The sequence below is a fragment of the Rhinoderma darwinii genome, unplaced genomic scaffold, assembly GCF_050947455.1.
Source record: "Rhinoderma darwinii isolate aRhiDar2 unplaced genomic scaffold, aRhiDar2.hap1 Scaffold_731, whole genome shotgun sequence".
NCBI classification, from domain to species: domain Eukaryota; kingdom Metazoa; phylum Chordata; class Amphibia; order Anura; family Rhinodermatidae; genus Rhinoderma; species Rhinoderma darwinii.
The window spans coordinates 91,998-113,756 of record NW_027464293.1 but is presented as its reverse complement, the minus strand read 5'-3'; the positions used below and the strand labels follow the sequence as shown (position 1 = coordinate 113,756).

The window sequence follows — 21,759 nt, the reverse complement described above, 5'->3', positions numbered from 1 at the left end:
CACATTGAACTTTGATATTGTTTTTCTGCAAGAATGTGATATAGATCACAGTATGGACTATAAAGAGCTGAGAGACAGTTGGCCTCACGGACAATCGGTTTGGTCAGGCGAAAATTCAAATAAGTCAACAGGAGTAGGCGTTTTATTGAAAGGGCAGAATTGCCGAATTATTTCCTTTGTTGAACTTATCCCCGGGAGGGCGCTTTTAGTTATTGTTGACTATAATGGGAGTGAAGTGAAACTCCTCAATGTGTATGCCTCACCTGATACTAATGAAAGGTCAGAATTGATTGAAGATATCCAGCCATTTATTGCCGGCTCAACATCGCTTGTAGTAGCAGGTGATCTCAATTGTGCACTCGAAAGTGAAGATCGAACTGGAGGTGCTGCAAGAAGAGTAGATAAAACCGTACAACAGTGGAAAAATTTCATTTGCGATTTTGAATTGTCTGATGTATGGAGGAGTCTGAAGAGGTCTGAACCAGGTTATACCTGGGAGAACGTTACAGTCAAGTCCAGACTGGATTATGTACTCACATCCAAAAATATGAAGCCAGTGGATATTAAGATTGAAGACAATATCTTCTCTGACCATAAAATGCTCAGTGTAACTATTCATATCCCTGCAAATGAAAGAGGAAGAGGAGTATGGAGATTAAATACCAGCTTTCTGGAAGACAAAGTGATGCAGGAGGAATTCATTGTAGCCTATAAAAAATGGGCAACTGCTAAAGGAAAATTTCCATCAATCCTAGAATGGTGGGACAATACTAAAGAGAAGATCAAGAACTTCTTCTTAGATTATGGGATTAAAAGAGCCCGAGAGAAGAAAAGGTGGTACAAGAGACTCAACACAAAATTACAGACTTACCTGAGTTTGAAGAACGCTGGTGTTGATATCGCTGACCTGGTGGGAAAAATTAAGAAAGAAATTAAAGAGGTCATCCATCAAAAAGGACAAGAAGTGATCTTTAATACTAAAGTGCAACAGTTGGAAAATAACGAGAAATGTTCACGCTTCTTTTTCAAGAAAAGTATGGAACAGAAAAATATCATGACCAATATCGCTGGTCAAACCAGCAAAGAAGGTATGCTTCAAGAGGCCAAGAAATTCTATCAGTCTCTCTTTGACAAAAAGAAGATAGATATGTCTTTTGTCTCACACGCCCTAGAAGCGCTAGAACTTAAGCTTGGCCAAGCTGAGAAAGAAGACTTATGCAAGGAACTTACCTTGGGAGAACTCCTGAGTGTAATCAAGAGTTTCGCAAGAGGGAAGGCTCCAGGATCAGATGGTCTATCAGTGGAGTTCTTTTCAACATTCTGGAACACTCTGAAGGAAGACCTGCTGGAGATCTTCAAAGCAGCAATGAAGAGCGAGCTGTTACCTGAGTCATGGAGGAGAGGAATAGTTACTTTGCTGTTCAAGAAAGGAGACAAGACCAGTCTTGAAAATTGGAGGCCAATAACCCTCCTCAATGTCGATTACAAGGTGTTATCCAAAATCTTGGTTAATAGAATTAAGAAACACATCGACAAGGTCATCCACCAAGACCAAGTTTGTGGGGTACCGGGTAGAAGTATTGCAGATAACCTAAATACCATCAGGGACTGCATCTGGTACTCCAAAGACAGAAAGCAAGATTTGGCCGTGTTGTCACTGGACTTTCAGAAGGCCTATGACCGAGTCTCGCACGAGTTCCTGTGGCTTGTGCTGAAGAAAATGAATTTTCCTGAGACAGTGATCAAACAAGTCGCATTACTGTACAAAGAATCCTATAGCCAAGTTACCATTAATGGCTTCTTGTCTGGAAAAGTGGATCTGATGTCTGGGGTAAAACAAGGATGCCCCCTGTCGCCCATCCTCTTCATCTGTGTCCTCGAACCCCTGCTCACGCTGTTGAGGAAAGATAAGATCATTAGAGGGGTGCCGATTCCAGGAGGAGGTGGGCAGTCAGTGAAAGTAAGTGCCTATATGGACAATGTCAATATTCTATGCTCCAATAAACAATCTGTGAGGAGGGCGCTACTGCTAACAGACTTCTTCTGTCAAGCATCAGGATTCAGATTGAATAAGAATAAGTGCGACTGCTTCACACTGAAGGAATGGAGGGATTTCGACTTACCTGAGGTCAATACCCAGTGCGACAGAATCAAAATTCTTGGTGTCATATTCACGCCCCAGAATGATGGAAAAGAAAGCTGGGAGCTGATAAGTGAAAAGGTGAAGAAGAAGATTGAGTTTTGGAAACTCAGACAGCTAACAATTGAAGGGAAGAACTTGGTCATCAAGGCACTAGTACTACCTCTGCTGTTGTACTTGAGCCAGGTTTTTCTACCAAGCGAAAATCGTCTTAAGGAACTCCAAAGGATATGTTTCCATTTCATCTGGAATTCAAAAATGGAGAAAGTTAGACGAGAGATAATGTACAAGCAGAAGAAGAATGGAGGAAAGGAGATTATCTTCTTTAAACGCTTTCTATATCTGCAGTATTTCTCCTTGTGTTTCAAGAACATCAAGACGAATAAAACCTGGGCCTATTTTCTAAGGTATGCCGCTGGACACGTGTTCAGAAAGAGAAAGTGGATAGAGCTGCCCCTTACAAAGCCTACCCTGCTGCTACCACCTGTGCAGTATGTATGTTTGGAAAGAACCATCCGTGTCTACCAACTGGAAGGTATGGAACAGGAACATCTTAAGAATGCCAGAAAGCTGAGAATGTTGCTGGACAGTCACCAAGAGACAACAAATGTGAGTAACTTCACTACATCAAAGTCTATGGAGCTATGGAGAAACACCAATGCTCCTTACCTATCCAATGTTCTTAAAGACTTGTCTTGGATGATTCTACACGAAAGTCTCCCTACCAGGGCATTTCAGTATAGAAGAGGGCTCGTCTCCACTCCAAGATGCCCAAGAGCTGGGTGTCCTGGAGAAGAAAGCGTCATGCACTTAATGTGGAACTGTGCCTATGCTCAGAAGGTATGGAAAACTGTTGGCATTCTACTGAAATTTACCTGTGAATTAAGGTTCCTGAACCATGAAGTGGTGCTGTATGGAGACTTCAAGCATCCTGTGGGAGAGAAGAAGAGAGTGTTGTGGATTATCTTGAACTGTTTAAAAAATGCCCTATGGAAGGTGCGCAACATCTTACTGTTCAGAAGAGACACCATTTCCGAGAAAGACTGTATAAAGCTGGCCCTAAGTGAAATTTACGTCTTCTATTTGTTGGACAGGAAGAGAGTGGGTCCAAAAGCCTCAAGCTGGTGGAATTTAAGAAGTTGGAACGTCCTGTTGGAAGATGTTTGAACTGAAGCTTTTTTCTGTTTCGCAGATTTTATAAGAAATAGCTGAATAAGAACTAAAAAAATTAAAATGTAAAAATCTGTTCTTATCAGTTTAATATCTGATACGTCCCCTATCTGGGGACCATATATTAAATGGATTTTTAGAACAGGGAGATGGAAATAGAGCTTGCTCTGTCCACTCCACGCATTGACCTGGTATTGCAGTATTTCCTTATGTGTTGACTAAAATCAGATTCCAAAAGTGTTTTTTGTGTTTGCCATTGTTTCTGTCTTTCTGAAGGGATCTCCCCTTTTAATCCCATTATTTCAACACCTGTTGGACAATGCATGAGTGATAATGAGCTAATTGATTAAATGCAATTAATGAATACATTGCCACCTCTTGTTTTGTGTCGTCTGTGTGTCTGTGTTTCCGGCATTTCACATTGGAACAGCTCATTCACCTTCCTTGTCTTCTCTCCGCCCTCCCTTTTAGGTAAGTTAAAGAGCTGCACCTGAGCCAGCCACTGATTGATGCAGCACCACAGTCAAATAGTGGAGTGGAGTAGGGGAACAGCAAACAGCCATTAAAGCCGCCCGCCCGCCACAATGGACCTACCTGTGTACACTAGATGGATGTGATGGAATGTACTGTCGTCACTACATTTCAAGAAGGAGTAAGAATTGCAGTTGCAACAAAGCCTTGCTTGCCTACAAAGAGAGCAGCAATTTGGATTTGTTACTATGTTACCTAGAAGAAAAACGCCTTCCTGGCAACGCCCAAATGCCCTGCTGCCATGCAGATAAACACTGGCAGCGGCAGCAAGTGCATGCCCACAGCCACCCCTTGTTCCTTCACACCTTGTATCAGCTGTAATCCAGTCCAGTCCAGTGCTGCCTGCTGAGCAGCACTGACCAACACTGCCTGGGCCCAGGCTTTTATCTCTGAGGCCCCATTATGATGTCAGAAAGCTGGCTCTGGCTCCTCAGGGCTCCACTATGACACGTGCAAAGTTCCGTCTGAACTTTATATAAGACGGTGCGGCTCAGTCAGTCACTCAGTGTTGCCTGAGAGGGCAACACTGCAACAGCCGGCCGCCAGGCTGTCTTTTTTTGCACAGCTAGTTGCCTCCAGGAGGCCACAAGAGGGAGACAAGGGACTGCAAAATGGAAAATAAGCATCCACCAACTTTACAGACAACTTCTCCTTGCTCCTACAACCTCCATCCTTGCACAGTTTGTTATTCTTCTAGGTAACATAGTAACAAATCCAAATTGCTGCTCTCTTTGTAGGCAAGCAAGGCTTTGTTGCAACTGCAATTCTTACTCCTTCTTGAAATGTAGGGACGACAGTACATTCCATCACATCCATCTAGTGTACACAGGTAGGTCCATTGTGGCGGGCGGACGGGCGGGCGGCTTTAATGGCTGTTTGCTGTTCCCCTACTCCACTCCACTATTTGACTGTGGTGCTGCATCAATCAGTGGCTGGCTCAGGTGCAGCTCTTTAACTTACCTAAAAGGGAGGGCGGAGAGAAGACAAGGAAGGTGAATGAGCTGTTCCAATGTGAAATGCCGGAAACACAGACACACAGACGACACAAAACAAGAGGTGGCAATGTATTCATTAATTGCATTTAATCAATTAGCTCATTATCACTCATGCATTGTCCAACAGGTGTTGAAATAATGGGATTAAAAGGGGAGATCCCTTCAGAAAGACAGAAACAATGGCAAACACAAAAAACACTTTTGGAATCTGATTTTAGTCAACACATAAGGAAAGGGTGCACCGGTCCTGGAAATACTGCAATACCAGGTCAATGCGTGGAGTGGACAGAGCAAGCTCTATTTCCATCTCCCTGTTCTAAAAATCCATTTAATATATGGTCCCCAGATAGGGGACGTATCAGATATTAAACTGATAAGAACAGATACTACACTTGATCTTAGCCAAAAGGCCGAGAAGCGATAACCCGAACGGGCCGCGCGTTGCCCGAGCCTGCCCGATACGACTGTTCAGCCCTTGCAGCGATTCAGCCTACTTCTAGGCAATTCCATGGGGCCCTGCAGGCTCACACACTCACAGCTACACGGGAGGTGAATAAAGGCCGGAGAGGAAGCCAGACAGGATTTGCTTCTTTTGCTTGCACCACAATGCAGTGCTGAAAGAGGAGGAATCTACATAAAAACGCCTTCCTGGCAACGCCCAAATGCCCTGCTGCCATGCAGATAAACACTGGCAGCGGCAGCAAGTGCATGCCCACAGCCACCCCTTGTTCCTTCACACCTTGTATCAGCTGTAATCCAGTCCAGTCCAGTGCTGCCTGCTGAGCAGCACTGACCAACACTGCCTGGGCCCAGGCTTTTATCTCTGAGGCCCCATTATGATGTCAGAAAGCTGGCTCTGGCTCCTCAGGGCTCCACTATGACACGTGCAAAGTTCCGTCTGAACTTTATATAAGACGGTGCGGCTCAGTCAGTCACTCAGTGTTGCCTGAGAGGGCAACACTGCAACAGCCGGCCGCCAGGCTGTCTTTTTTTGCACAGCTAGTTGCCTCCAGGAGGCCACAAGAGGGAGACAAGGGACTGCAAAATGGAAAATAAGCATCCACCAACTTTACAGACAACTTCTCCTTGCTCCTACAACCTCCATCCTTGCACAGTTTGTTATTCTTCTAGGTAACATAGTAACAAATCCAAATTGCTGCTCTCTTTGTAGGCAAGCAAGGCTTTGTTGCAACTGCAATTCTTACTCCTTCTTGAAATGTAGGGACGACAGTACATTCCATCACATCCATCTAGTGTACACAGGTAGGTCCATTGTGGCGGGCGGGCGGGCGGGCGGGCGGCTTTAATGGCTGTTTGCTGTTCCCCTACTCCACTCCACTATTTGACTGTGGTGCTGCATCAATCAGTGGCTGGCTCAGGTGCAGCTCTTTAACTTACCTAAAAGGGAGGGCGGAGAGAAGACAAGGAAGGTGAATGAGCTGATCCAATGTGAAATGCCGGAAACACAGACACACAGACGACACAAAACAAGAGGTGGCAATGTATTCATTAATTGCATTTAATCAATTAGCTCATTATCACTCATGCATTGTCCAACAGGTGTTGAAATAATGGGATTAAAAGGGGAGATCCCTTCAGAAAGACAGAAACAATGGCAAACACAAAAAACACTTTTGGAATCTGATTTTAGTCAACACATAAGGAAAGGGTGCACCGGTCCTGGAAATACTGCAATACCAGGTCAATGCGTGGAGTGGACAGAGCAAGCTCTATTTCCATCTCCCTGTTCTAAAAATCCATTTAATATATGGTCCCCAGATAGGGGACGTATCAGATATTAAACTGATAAGAACAGATTTTTTTTTTTTTTTTTTTTTTAAAACCTTCAGGTTTGGATTAATTATTTTTAAAAACACTCGTTCATATCCTGTCGATACTTACTATCAGTATCCTAGACATTTCTGAACGATTCCATCCAATCATCATCAGGCTTTTTCATTTTGGTTTTTTAAATTTTCATATAACACAAAGCAAATACAGAAACAATATAAAAATTCCACCCCTCCACTACACTCTCACCATATACCTCCACTTCAAAACCTTCCAAATCCCTTCTGCATCCACCTCCCCCAACCTTTCCTTATCTACCAAATACACTGTATACATCCTATCCAATACCATTCTCAAACATCTTTCCACAGTTACATTTTTCTTTCTAAACACATACAGGTTCCTAACATCCCACAAAACCTCTTTTATAATTGCTAATATGACAAATAATACCCTTTGATTTTTCTGACTTACACTCGCAAGCCCAAACAAAACTATTTCCATGCATAACCTATTAATCCCAACCAACTCCTTAAGTAACGGACCCATACCCCTCCAAACTCCCTGTGCCACCCCACAATTCCAAAACAGATGCACTATACTTTCACTCCCACCACAATTCTCTCTTGGACACAAATCACTCCTCACAACTCCACGATTTTTCTGAAACTCTCTAACTGACAACCCACCATGCAAACTCTGCCATACAATCTCTCTCTGTCTATTTGTAATACCATCTGTCCTCAACCCCTTCCACACCTTACCAACACACTGACCTCTCACCATATTTATATTACATTGGACTTCCATATCTTTTATACACTTAAACACACTCTTCTTATCTTTCAAACATTCTTTCTTCACCGCTGTCAATCCAAATTTCCTCATAAAATTCTCAATAAACTCATACCATTTAGGACTCACAAACGCATACGGCTTCCTTAAATATCTTTTTATCCATCCTATTTTCCCTAACACCTTCCCACCCAGAAATCTCACCATGCATGCAAATTTCCAATCACCTCCCAGCATCCTCTTCACTGCAAACATCACATTCACCCCTAAATACACTTCAATATTAGGAAAATTCATACCCCCATTCACCCAGTCCTTCAGCACAGTCTCTCTTCTCACTCTCTCCATTGTCGTTCCCCAAAAAAACACAAACATAATTCTATTCAATTTCCTTACAACCATATACCCCGGAGGAAACACCACAGCAAGATACAGAAAAATCGGCAAAATCACACTTTTTATCACCATTATCTTTCCTTCAAACGTCAACTCTCTCAAACTCCAAAATCTCAACTTCCTACTCACTCTTTTCTCCACATCTACCCAACTCTCACTTCCATCCAATTTTTCATCCATTTTAACCCCCAAAATTTGAATCGCACCGTCCACTCTTTTCACCCCCAAGTCCTCATTCATACCTGAACATCCAAACCTCTTATACTCACTTTTCTTCCAATTTACCCTAAAAGCTGACGCACCACAAAACAAAGACACCAATAATTTTGCCCTCCTCAAAACTGCAAAAGAATCACACAGCACACACACATCGTCCATATACGCCAACACTTTCAGCTCTTTCCCACCACTCCCTGGAATCTGCACTCCTCTCATACACTTATCCTTCCTAATCATCTCTAATAATGGTTCTAAAGCACACACAAAGATTATAGGGGACAAAGGGCATCCCTGCCTTACACCCGAACACACCTTCACTTCTTCACTCACCCATCCGTTTATCAAAATCTTACTGCCCACACCCTTATACAACATCCTCACCATATTCACAAACTCTCCAGGAAACCCCATCCTCACCAACACTCTAAACAAAAAATCATGCGACAACCTATCAAACGCTTTTTCAAAATCAATAGATAACACACTAAGCTCTTGCTTTCTCTCCCTTGCATCCCACAACACATCTCTCAATAAACAAAGATTCTCCCCAATCCTTCTCCCAGGAATTCCACACACTTGATCCTCCCCAATCACCTGATCGATCACATCTCTCATTCTATTGGCAATCATTTTAGCAAAAATCTTGTAATCCACATTCAACAAAGTTATAGGTCTCCAATTCCTTACATCCTTCTCATCCCCTTTCTTATAAATCAGCACAACCACTCCACTCTTCATACTCTCCGCCAATCTACACTTTTCCCGCATAAAAACATATATCTCAATCATATCTAACTTAATCACATCCCACATTCGCTTATAAAACTCCACTGGCAACCCATCCTCTCCCGGTGTTCTATTCACTGACATGCTTTCAATAGCTGATTTAACCTCTTCCTCCCCAACTCCTCTCACCAGCCTATCATACTCCACTCTGTCCACCTGCTTCTCAATCACAGCCACCACCTCCGACTCCAAATCTCTATCACACTCCTTTACTGCATACAATTCTCTGTAAAACTCTTCAACCACTCCTAACACCACTTTCCCTTTTACCACATTCCCATCCTTATCATACACACATACCAAATCCTCTTTTCTCCCAATCACTTTTTTAAAAAAATATCTCGAACATTTCTCATTCTTTTCTAACTTATCCAATCTTGCTTGATACATAATTTCCTTACCCTTTTTCACCATCCATTCTTTCATATTCTTCTTAACTTCCTCAATCTTCTCATCCACCTCCCAACCATTCTTCTTCAAACTTCTCAAAAACCCCAATCTTTTATACAAGCACTCATACTTTCTCCTTCTACCAGCTGCTCTTCTATAACCAACTTTCTTAAAATATACTTTTGTCTTTTCCTTCACCCAATCCCACCACTCCAACACATCTACAAACTCATTCTTCCTTCTACACCAACTCCCATACAAATTAACATATTTCCCATACACCTCCTCATCTTCTAACAAATTAACATTTAATTTCCATAAACCCCTCCCACTTATACATTCCACATCCAAAACCAGTTCACACATCACACACTCATGATCCGAATATATTACCCTCATTTGCATATAATTTTTGCCCATAATACCTTTCGACACAAAACACATATCTAGTCTCGAACTATAAATACCCCTGTCTGAAAAATATGTATCTTGGGGGTCTACCCCACATAATTTTATCACATCCTTCAACTGAAAATCAAACAATATATTTTTAACCACATTACCAGACACATCCACATTTTTTCCATCAATCTCACAATTAAAGTCCCCTATCCACACAACCGGATCCTTCCCAGGCAAAAACATTTTAACTTTTTCAAACAATTCCACTCTTTCATTCTTATTAACTGGAGCATATATATTAATTATACGAACATTCACTCTATTAAATCTCACCACCACCATCACACACCTTCCCTCCTCAATAACAGTATGACTACAAATTTCTATTTTTTTGTTTTTGAATAAAATCCCCACACCATCATTTCTATTTTTGTTTGACACTGACCATATTGCAGGCCCGTGCACCCACTCCTCCTGCCCTACCACAAAATCCAATCCACACTCTTGAACACAAATTACATCAACATTTTGATTTGCTAATATATCTAGTATAAGAGCTCTTCTGGCTCTACTCCTAAACATACGCACATTGGATGACAAAAACTTCAAAGACATAATCTAAAACAACCCAAAGGAAGAAAATTTAGCAACGCCATTATTTTAAGATTTTCCTCTGGAGTACTTTGGAAGAACCTTCTCCGCCAGAGCCTGTATCCATATGGGCCTCAAATAAACATTCGAATGGGTTCTCCAACGAAATCGCCTCTTCTTCCACCTTCTCAAAACGTGGCTTTTTTGCCGTTTTCCTGGGGGGACGAAAACATTCTGCACCTGTGACAGTCACTTCCCCCCCAGGAGGTTCATCTTCCTCGGAGAGAGACCAGTCTATTCTTGCTGACTCATCAATCAAAATGCTCATGGGAGATTCCACAGCTGGGCTAATCAACCCCTCCCCCATTTCCACCTGCTGCTGGTCTTGCACAGCTTCATTTTGTCTTTTTTCAGCCTCCTCAGACATCCTCAAGAATCTTGCTCCTTCCTCCCTCTTCCTATCAAGATCCATTTGATTCCTTTGCTTCCTAGCCTCCTCCTGCTTCTTCCTTTCTTCCCTCCTCTTTACCACTTCAGGACAGTCTCTGTACATATGCCCAGTCAATCCACATAAATCACAGGCTCTAGGCTGTGGACACGCCCCAGCCTCATGTCCAGGATTTTTACAGTTCCTGCACAGTTTAACCCCTGGGCAATCCTCCTTTAAATGGCCAAATTTAAAGCAGTTCCTGCAAAAGGATGGCTGTCCTTGATAATACAGATAGCCTCTGTTTCCAGCCACAGAAAAATTGGCAGGTGGGTGTCTCACTCCCCCAATACAGCTTTCATCAGGTCTTAATTTCACCCAGAATTTATATGTTCCATTAAAGATGTTAAGGATACTTTTCTGCCTTACCCCTCCTTTCACACTTAAACAGTACTGTCCAAGAAAGTTCTTTAGGATATTAACATCCGTGAAAGGGTTAAACACATGGATAAAAACAGTTTTTTCTTCTAGTTCAAACAGTGGAACAAATGTGACATTCCTCAGTACCTGGTTAGATGCATTGGTCTTCAGACATTCATAGAATAGCAGGCAGGTCCCATCCACATAAAAGGAAATGTCATAGATACCTTGTTTTTTTGATTCTTGAATACAAAAAACATCATTTTCCAGGGAAATACCAGCCATCTTCTCCACAATTTCGTGTCCAACATATGAGATGCTGTTCTTCACGCTGTCAGAGATCTCCACCTTCAGCCGGACTGTCTTCTGGATACCTGAGGAAAATTCCATACCTGCCATCTTTTCAGCCTATCGGTCCAGGACCATAGGAGGATCGCCACTCAAAAGGTCTCCTGCTACCACAGGAACACTCGCACCCCCGACCCAGACCAGAGCAATAAACTCTGATCTGAGCCAAAAGGCCGAGAAGCGATAACCCGAACGGGCCGCGCGTTGCCCGAGCCTGCCCGATACTGCTGTTCAGCCCTTGCAGCGATTCAGCCTACTTCTAGGCAATTCCATGGGGCCCTGCAGGCTCACACACTCACAGCTACACGGGAGGTGAATAAAGGCCGGAGAGGAAGCCAGACAGGATTTGCTTCTTTTGCTTGCACCACAATGCAGTGCTGAAAGAGGAGGAATCTACATAAAAACGCCTTCCTGGCAGCGCCCAAATGCCCTGCTGCCATTCAGATTAACACTGGCAGCGGCAGCAAGTGCATGCCCACAGCCACCCCTTGTTCCTTCACACCTTGTATCAGCTGTAATCCAGTCCAGTCCAGTGCTGCCTGCTGAGCAGCACTGACCAACACTGCCTGGGCCCAGGCTTTTATCTCTGAGGCCCCATTATGATGTCAGAAAGCTGGCTCTGGCTCCTCAGGGCTCCACTATGACACGTGCAAAGTTCCGTCTGAACTTTATATAAGACGGTGCGGCTCAGTCAGTCACTCAGTGTTGCCTGAGAGGGCAACACTGCAACAGCCGGCCGCCAGGCTGTCTTTTTTTGCACAGCTAGTTGCCTCCAGGAGGCCACAAGAGGGAGACAAGGGACTGCAAAATGGAAAATAAGCATCCACCAACTTTACAGACAACTTCTCCTTGCTCCTACAACCTCCATCCTTGCACAGTTTGTTATTCTTCTAGGTAACATAGTAACAAATCCAAATTGCTGCTCTCTTTGTAGGCAAGCAAGGCTTTGTTGCAACTGCAATTCTTACTCCTTCTTGAAATGTAGGGACGACAGTACATTCCATCACATCCATCTAGTGTACACAGGTAGGTCCATTGTGGCGGGCGGGCGGCTTTAATGGCTGTTTGCTGTTCCCCTACTCCACTCCACTATTTGACTGTGGTGCTGCATCAATCAGTGGCTGGCTCAGGTGCAGCTCTTTAACTTACCTAAAAGGGAGGGCGGAGAGAAGACAAGGAAGGTGAATGAGCTGTTCCAATGTGAAATGCCGGAAACACAGACACACAGACGACACAAAACAAGAGGTGGCAATGTATTCATTAATTGCATTTAATCAATTAGCTCATTATCACTCATGCATTGTCCAACAGGTGTTGAAATAATGGGATTAAAAGGGGAGATCCCTTCAGAAAGACAGAAACAATGGCAAACACAAAAAACACTTTTGGAATCTGATTTTAGTCAACACATAAGGAAAGGGTGCACCGGTCCTGGAAATACTGCAATACCAGGTCAATGCGTGGAGTGGACAGAGCAAGCTCTATTTCCATCTCCCTGTTCTAAAAATCCATTTAATATATGGTCCCCAGATAGGGGACGTATCAGATATTAAACTGATAAGAACAGATTTTTTTTTTTTTTTTTTTTTTTTTTTTTTAAAACCATCAGGTCTGGTGGTAAAGGCCTAAATAACTTGACAAAAAGCAAACTCATCAAGATTTCAAGCCATAACCAGGTCATCATGTGGTTCTTATTCATTTATTTTTTATTTGACAAAAGGTGTGCAGGTAAAATTTAACAGGATAAATACAATTTTAAGTGTATGTTTTTATTTTAAACTAGGTGTTTCCATTTTTTGAACTTCCAAACACCTTCAGCGTCAAACTTGTCTCCTTTCCGTTTATCCCAAAGGTAACATAAGTACAGTCGGCTTAAAATCAATTTGACACAATCAGAGTCCTCCCACACTTCCCGTTTATATACATAAATGTTTCTGGCGTCCCATAAGACTTCTTTGACACATAACATGAGCAACCATAACACTCGGCTCTTGTGTTTGTCTGTCAACCCTATTCCAAAAAGAACATAGTCAAATGTGAGGTATTGAATCCCTGTCAGTTCTTTGACTACGTTTTTTAATTGGTCTAAAACCCGTTGCGCAAAATCACAATTCCAGAAGAGGTGCAGAATGCTTTCCCTGCCCCCGCATCCCTGTCTTGGGCACATATCCGTTCTTACTAAATCCCTCTTTTTCTGTACTTCCCTGACTGGTAAGGCCCCTTGCATACTGAGCCACATTACCTGTGTTTGTTTGTTAGTCATACCATCCATAGACAGATTTTTCCATACCTGTTGGGTTTCTACAGATGTCAGGAGATCTATGTTGGTCGTCGTCTCATCCTTTGTACAGGCTGCCAGGACTTTATTTTTATTGCATAGGTCCGTTGTACTTAAGTCACACAGTTCATGTTTAATAACAAAAATTTCTATACATTTATACCAGGATGGACAAAGAAAGGCCACGGGTTGTCGCAGGTTACGGCTACACCATCCCATTCTACACCATATCCATCCTCCCGAGTATCGAATCATGTGGGCTACTTTTGTGTTACCTTTAAACAGTCTCAATACAGTAACTATAAGGTTAATGGCTAGAAAAAGGTGAACATCAGGGAAACCCAATCCTCCGTTTTTCCTAGATTTCACTACTGTACTCCGTTTAACTCTTTCCATTTTACAACCCCATAGGAAGAGGAAGATAACCCTATTAATTTTTCTGAGTTCCATGTAACTGGGTGGGAAAATGTTCGCCACATACAGCAACATGGGCAAAATTACACATTTGACCATCAACACCTTTCCAGTGTAAGTTAAATCCCTCAATTCCCAGAAATCCAGTTTTCTCGCTATTTTCTCCCTCACCGTTCCCCAGCTCTGCTGACCATTTAATCTTTCATCAAACTGAAGACCCAGAACTTTTATACTGTCAACAATTTTAACCCCCACATCAGACATGTCACATGCACCTCCAAAACATTTGACTTCACATTTGTCCCAATTTATTCTGAAAGCCGATGCTCCACAATATATGTTGGCTAATAGTTTAGCTCTTAACAATTCAGCTTTATTTTCACTCACCACACACACATCATCCATATAACCTAAGACTTTCACACACTGGCCCCCACTCCCAGGTATTTTTACCCCTCCCATAAACTTGTCACTCCGTATCATGCAGAATAAAGGTTCCATAGCACAAATAAAAACTAGCGGTGATAGCGGGCAGCCTTGTCTGACTCCCGAGGAAACACTAACTCTATTGCTTAGAAAGCCATTAACTAGAATCCAACTCCCTATTTCTTCATACAGGCTCCTAATGGCCTTAACGAAAATTGGCGGAAAGCCCATCCTCTCTATAACCTGAAACAAAGAGATTTACTTGTGAATAGCTCGCCTGGGAAACATCCAGAGAAGTCAAAGACAGTGCTTCTATACTAATTGCCAGGCGCTGAGACGAATGCCGCCAAGATCAAGCGTCTAAGACTTACGGTTCAAGAATTAGCCTCAGAAACAGTGGGAAACAGTGCTTCTATACTAATTGCCAGGCGCTGAGACGAATGCCGCCAAGATCGAGCGTCTATGACTTACGGTTCAAGAATTAGCCTCAGAAACAGTGGTTCTGAACATGCTGCTAATAGCTCGCCTGGGAAACATCCAGAGAAGTCCAATATAGTGTTTTTTAGACTGGCTGCCACGAGCTGAAACGAATGCAACCAAGAGCGAGCGTCTGTGACTTACGATTCAAGAGTTATTCACAGAAACATGGTTCTGAACTTTGCTGCCAGCCGCGAAAGCGAAAGTAACCAAGATCGAGCGTCTAGGATTTACTTGTGAATAGCTCGCCTGGGAAACATCCAGAAAAGTCAAAGACAGTGCTTCTATACTAATTGCCAGGCGCTGAGACGAATGCCGCCAAGATCAAGCGTCTAAGACTTACGGTTCAAGAATTAGCCTCAGAAACAGTGGGAAACAGTGCTTCTATACTAATTGCCAGGCGCTGAGACGAATGCCGCCAAGATCGAGCGTCTATGACTTACGGTTCAAGAATTAGCCTCAGAAACAGTGGTTCAAAACATGCTGCCAATAGCTCGCCTGGGAAACATCCAGAGAAGTCCAAGATAGTGTTTTTTAGACTGGCTGCCACGAGCTGAAACGAATGCAGCCAAGAGCGAGCGTCTGTGACTTACGGTTCAAGAGTTATTCACAGAAACATGGTTCGGAACTTTGCTGCCAGCCGCGAAAGCGAAAATAACCAAGATCGAGCGTCTAGGATTTACTAGTCAATAGTTCGCCTGGGAAACATCCAGAGAAGTCAAAGACAGTGATTCTATACTAATTGCCAGGCGCTGAGACGAATGCCGCCAAGATCGAGCGTCTATGACTTACGGTTCAAGAATTAGCCTCAGAAACAGTGGTTCTGAACATGCTGCCAATAGCTCGCCTGGGAAACATCCAGAGAAGTCCAAGATAGTGTTTTTTTTAGACTGGCTGCCACGAGCTGAAACGAATGCAGCCAAGAGCGAGCGTCTGTGACTTACGGTTCAAAAGTTATTCACATAAACATGGTTCTGAACTTTGCTGCCAGCCGCGAAAGCGAAAGCAACCAAGATCGAGCGTCTAGGATTTACTTGTGAATAGCTCGCCTGGAAAACATCCAGAGAAGTCAAAGACAGTGCAGCTATACTAATTGCCAGGCGCTGAGACGAATGCCGCCAAGATCAAGCGTCTAAGACTTACGGTTCAAGAATTAGCCTCAGAAACAGTGGTTCTGAACATGCTGCTAATAGCTCGCCTGGGAAACATCCAGAGAAGTCCAATATAGTGTTTTTTAGACTGGCTGCCACGAGCTGAAACGAATGCAACCAAGAGCGAGCGTCTGTGACTTACGATTCAAGAGTTATTCACAGAAACATGGTTCTGAACTTTGCTGCCAGCCGCGAAAGTGAAAGTAACCAAGATCGAGCGTCTAGGATTTACTTGTGAATAGCTCGCCTGGGAAACATCCAGAGAAGTCAAAGACAGTGCTTCTATACTAATTGCCAGGCGCTGAGACGAATGCCGCCAAGATCAAGCGTCTAAGACTTACGGTTCAAGAATTAGCCTCAGAAACAGTGGGAAACAGTGCTTCTATACTAATTGCCAGGCGCTGAGACGAATGCCGCCAAGATCGAGCGTCTATGACTTACGGTTCAAGAATTAGCCTCAGAAACAGTGGGAAACAGTGCTTCTATACTAATTGCCAGGCGCTGAGACGAATGCCGCCAAGATCGAGCGTCTATGACTTACGGTTCAAGAATTAGCCTCAGAAACAGTGGTTTTGAACATGCTGCCAATAGCTCGCCTGGGAAACATCCAGAGAAGTCCAAGATAGTGTTTTTTTAGACTGGCTGCCACGAGCTGAAACGAATGCAGCCAAGAGCGAGCGTCTGTGACTTACGGTTCAAGAGTTATTCACAGAAACATGGTTCTGAACTTTGCTGCCAGCCGCGAAAGCGAAAGTAACCAAGATCGAGCGTCTAGGATTTACTTGTGAATAGCTCGCCTGGGAAACATCCAGAGAAGTCAAAGACAGTGCTTCTATACTAATTGCCAGGCGCTGAGACGAATGCCGCCAAGATCAAGCGTCTAAGACTTACGGTTCAAGAATTAGCCTCAGAAACAGTGGGAAACAGTGCTTCTATACTAATTGCCAGGCGCTGAGACGAATGCCGCCAAGATCGAGCGTCTATGACTTACGGTTCAAGAATTAGCCTCAGAAACAGTGGTTCAAAACATGCTGCCAATAGCTCGCCTGGGAAACATCCAGAGAAGTCCAAGATAGTGTTTTTTAGACTGGCTGCCACGAGCTGAAACGAATGCAGCCAAGAGCGAGCGTCTGTGACCTACGGTTCAAGAGTTATTCACATAAACATGGTTCGGAACTTTGCTGCCAGCCGCGAAAGCGAAAATAACCAAGATCGAGCGTCTAGGATTTACTTGTGAATAGCTCGCCTGGGAAACTTTCAGATAAGTCAAAGACAGTGCTTCTATACTAATTGCCAGGCGCTGAGACTTATGCCGCCAAGATCAAGCGTCTAAGACTTACGGTTCAAGAATTAGCCTCAGAAACAGTGGGAAACAGTGCTTCTATACTAATTGCCAGGCGCTGAGACGAATGCCGCCAAGATCGAGCGTCTATGACTTACGGTTCAAGAATTAGCCTCAGAAACAGTGGGAAACAGTGCTTCTGTACTAATTGCCAGGCGCTGAGACGAATGCCGCCAAGATCGAGCGTCTATGACTTACGGTTCAAGAATTAGCCTCAGAAACAGTGGTTCTGAACATGCTGCCAATAGCTCGCCTGGGAAACATCCAGAGAAGTCCAAGATAGTGTTTTTTTTAGACTGGCTGCCACGAGCTGAAACGCATGCAGCCAAGAGCGAGCGTCTGTGACTTACGGTTCAAGAGTTATTCACAGAAACATGGTTCTGAACTTTGCTGCCAGCCGCGAAAGCGAAAGTAACCAAGATCGAGCGTCTAGGATTTACTTGTGAATAGCTCGCCTGGGAAACTTTCAGATAAGTCAAAGACAGTGCTTCTATACTAATTGCCAGGCGCTGAGACGAATGCCGCCAAGATCAAGCGTCTAAGACTTACGGTTCAAGAATTAGCCTCAGAAACAGTGGGAAACAGTGCTTCTATACTAATTGCCAGGCGCTGAGACGAATGCCGCCAAGATCGAGCGTCTATGACTTACGGTTCAAGAATTAGCCTCAGAAACAGTGGTTCTGAACATGCTGCTAATAGCTCGCCTGGGAAACATCCAGAGAAGTCCAATATAGTGTTTTTTAGACTGGCTGCCACGAGCTGAAACGAATGCAACCAAGAGCGAGCGTCTGTGACTTACGATTCAAGAGTTATTCACAGAAACATGGTTCTGAACTTTGCTGCCAGCCGCGAAAGCGAAAGTAACCAAGATCGAGCGTCTAGGATTTACTTGTGAATAGCTCGCCTGGGAAACATCCAGAAAAGTCAAAGACAGTGCTTCTATACTAATTGCCAGGCGCTGAGACGAATGCCGCCAAGATCAAGCGTCTAAGACTTACGGTTCAAGAATTAGCCTCAGAAACAGTGGGAAACAGTGCTTCTATACTAATTGCCAGGCGCTGAGACGAATGCCGCCAAGATCGAGCGTCTATGACTTACGGTTCAAGAGTTATTCACAGAAACATGGTTCGGAACTTTGCTGCCAGCCGCGAAAGCGAAAATAACCAAGATCGAGCGTCTAGGATTTACTAGTCAATAGTTCGCCTGGGAAACATCCAGAGAAGTCAAAGACAGTGCTTCTATACTAATTGCCAGGCGCTGAGACGAATGCCGCCAAGATCGAGCGTCTATGACTTACGGTTCAAGAATTAGCCTCAGAAACAGTGGTTTTGAACATGCTGCCAATAGCTCGCCTGGGAAACATCCAGAGAAGTCCAAGATAGTGTTTTTTTAGACTGGCTGCCACGAGCTGAAACGAATGCAGCCAAGAGCGAGCGTCTGTGACTTACGGTTCAAGAGTTATTCACAGAAACATGGTTCTGAACTTTGCTGCCAGCCGCGAAAGCGAAAGTAACCAAGATCGAGCGTCTAGGATTTACTTGTGAATAGCTCGCCTGGGAAACATCCAGAGAAGTCAAAGACAGTGCTTCTATACTAATTGCCAGGCGCTGAGACGAATGCCGCCAAGATCAAGCGTCTAAGACTTACGGTTCAAGAATTAGCCTCAGAAACAGTGGGAAACAGTGCTTCTGTACTAATTGCCAGGCGCTGAGACGAATGCCGCCAAGATCGAGCGTCTATGACTTACGGTTCAAGAATTAGCCTCAGAAACAGTGGTTCTGAACATGCGGCCAATAGCTCGCCTGGGAAACATCCAGAGAAGTCCAAGATAGTGATTTTTTAGACTGGCTGCCACGAGCTGAAACGCATGCAGCCAAGAGCGAGCGTCTGTGACTTACGGTTCAAGAGTTATTCACAGAAACATGGTTCTGAACTTTGCTGCCAGCCGCGAAAGCGAAAGTAACCAAGATCGAGCGTCTAGGATTTACTTGTCAATAGCTCGCCTGGGAAACTTTCAGATAAGTCAAAGACAGTGCTTCTATACTAATTGCCAGGCGCTGAGACGAATGCCGCCAAGATCAAGCGTCTAAGACTTACGGTTCAAGAATTAGCCTCAGAAACAGTGGGAAACAGTGCTTCTATACTAATTGCCAGGCGCTGAGACGAATGCCGCCAAGATCGAGCGTCTATGACTTACGGTTCAAGAATTAGCCTCAGAAACAGTGGTTCTGAACATGCTGCTAATAGCTCGCCTGGGAAACATCCAGAGAAGTCCAATATAGTGTTTTTTAGACTGGCTGCCACGAGCTGAAACGAATGCAACCAAGAGCGAGTGTCTGTGACTTACGATTCAAGAGTTATTCACAGAAACATGGTTCTGAACTTTGCTGCCAGCCGCGAAAGCGAAAGTAACCAAGATCGAGCGTCTAGGATTTACTTGTGAATAGCTCGCCTGGGAAACATCCAGAGAAGTCAAAGACAGTGCTTCTATACTAATTGCCAGGCGCTGAGACGAATGCCGCCAAGATCAAGCGTCTAAGACTTACGGTTCAAGAATTAGCCTCAGAAACAGTGGGAAACAGTGCTTCTATACTAATTGCCAGGAGCTGAGACGAATGCCGCCAAGATCGAGCGTCTATGACTTACGGTTCAAGAATTAGCCTCAGAAACAGTGGTTCTGAACATGCTGCCAATAGCTCGCCTGGGAAACATCCAGAGAAGTCCAAGATAGTGTTTTTTTTAGACTGGCTGCCACGAGCTGAAACGAATGCAGCCAAGAGCGAGCGTCTGTGACTTACGGTTCAAAAGTTATTCACATAAACATGGTTCTGAACTTTGCTGCCAGCCGCGAAAGCGAAAGCAACCAAGATCGAGCGTCTAGGATTTACTTGTGAATAGCTCGCCTGGAAAACATCCAGAGAAGTCAAAGACAGTGCAGCTATACTAATTGCCAGGCGCTGAGACGAATGCCGCCAAGATCAAGCGTCTAAGACTTACGGTTCAAGAATTAGCCTCAGAAACAGTGGGAAACAGTGCTTCTATACTAATTGCCAGGCGCTGAGACGAATGCCGCCAAGATCGAGCGTCTATGACTTACGGTTCAAGAATTAGCCTCAGAAACAGTGGTTCTGAACATGCTGCCAATAGCTCGCCTGGGAAACATCCAGAGAAGTCCAAGACAGTGTTTTTTAGACTGGCTGCCACGAGCTGAAACGAAAGCAGCCAAGAGCGAGCGTCTGTCACTTACGGTTCAAGAGTTATTCACAGAAACATGGTTCTGAACTTTGCTGCCAGCCGCGAAAGCGAAAATAACCAAGATCGAGCGTCTAGGATTTACTTGTCAATAGCTCGCCTGGGAAACATCCAGTGAAGTCAAAGACAGTGCTTCTATACTAATTGCCAGGCGCTGAGACGAATGCCGCCAAGATCGAGCGTCTATGACTTACGGTTCAAGAATTAGCCTCAGAAACAGTGGGAAACAGTGCTTCTATACTAATTTCCAGGTGCTGAGACGAATGCCGCCAAGATCGAGCGTCTATGACTTACGGTTCAAGAATTAGCCTCAGAAACAGTGGTTCTAAACATGCTGCCAATAGCTCGACTGGGAAACATCCGGAGAAGTCCAAGATAGTGTTTTTTAGACTGACTGCCACGAGCTGAAACGAATGCCGCCAAGATCGAGCGTCTATGACTTACGGTTCAAGAATTAGCCTCAGAAACAGTGGGAAACAGTGCTTCTATACTAATTGCCAGGCGCTGAGACGAATGCCGCCAAGATCGAGCGTCTATGACTTACGGTTCAAGAATTAGCCTCAGAAACAGTGGTTTTGAACATGCTGCCAATAGCTCGCCTGGGAAACATCCAGAGAAGTCCAAGATAGTGTTTTTTTAGACTGGCTGCCACGAGCTGAAACGAATGCAGCCAAGAGCGAGCGTCTGTGACTTACGGTTCAAGAGTTATTCACAGAAACATGGTTCTGAACTTTGCTGCCAGCCGCGAAAGCGAAAGTAACCAAGATCGAGCGTCTAGGATTTACTTGTGAATAGCTCGCCTGGGAAACATCCAGAGAAGTCAAAGACAGTGCTTCTATACTAATTGCCAGGCGCTGAGACGAATGCCGCCAAGATCAAGCGTCTAAGACTTACGGTTCAAGAATTAGCCTCAGAAACAGTGGGAAACAGTGCTTCTATACTAATTGCCAGGCGCTGAGACGAATGCCGCCAAGATCGAGCGTCTATGACTTACGGTTCAAGAATTAGCCTCAGAAAC

General features: G+C 44.1%; 4 non-coding genes across 4 annotated transcripts; 1 reads left to right on the top strand and 3 right to left on the bottom strand.

The window, feature by feature from the left end:
• The first annotated feature begins 3,344 nt into the window (after positions 1-3,344).
• LOC142729702 (U2 spliceosomal RNA) lies at positions 3,345-3,535 on the top strand. Its single transcript, XR_012878447.1, has one exon. It is a non-coding gene; the product is annotated as a U2 spliceosomal RNA (small nuclear RNA).
• A 1,532-nt stretch (positions 3,536-5,067) lies between these two features.
• Positions 5,068-5,258, bottom strand: LOC142729665 (U2 spliceosomal RNA). Its single transcript, XR_012878419.1, has one exon. It is a non-coding gene; the product is annotated as a U2 spliceosomal RNA (small nuclear RNA).
• A 1,242-nt stretch (positions 5,259-6,500) lies between these two features.
• Positions 6,501-6,684, bottom strand: LOC142729691 (U2 spliceosomal RNA). Its single transcript, XR_012878440.1, has one exon. It is a non-coding gene; the product is annotated as a U2 spliceosomal RNA (small nuclear RNA).
• Positions 6,685-12,816: 6,132 nt separating this feature from the next.
• LOC142729684 (U2 spliceosomal RNA) lies at positions 12,817-13,007 on the bottom strand. Its single transcript, XR_012878434.1, has one exon. It is a non-coding gene; the product is annotated as a U2 spliceosomal RNA (small nuclear RNA).
• Between the last annotated feature and the right edge of the window lie 8,752 nt (positions 13,008-21,759).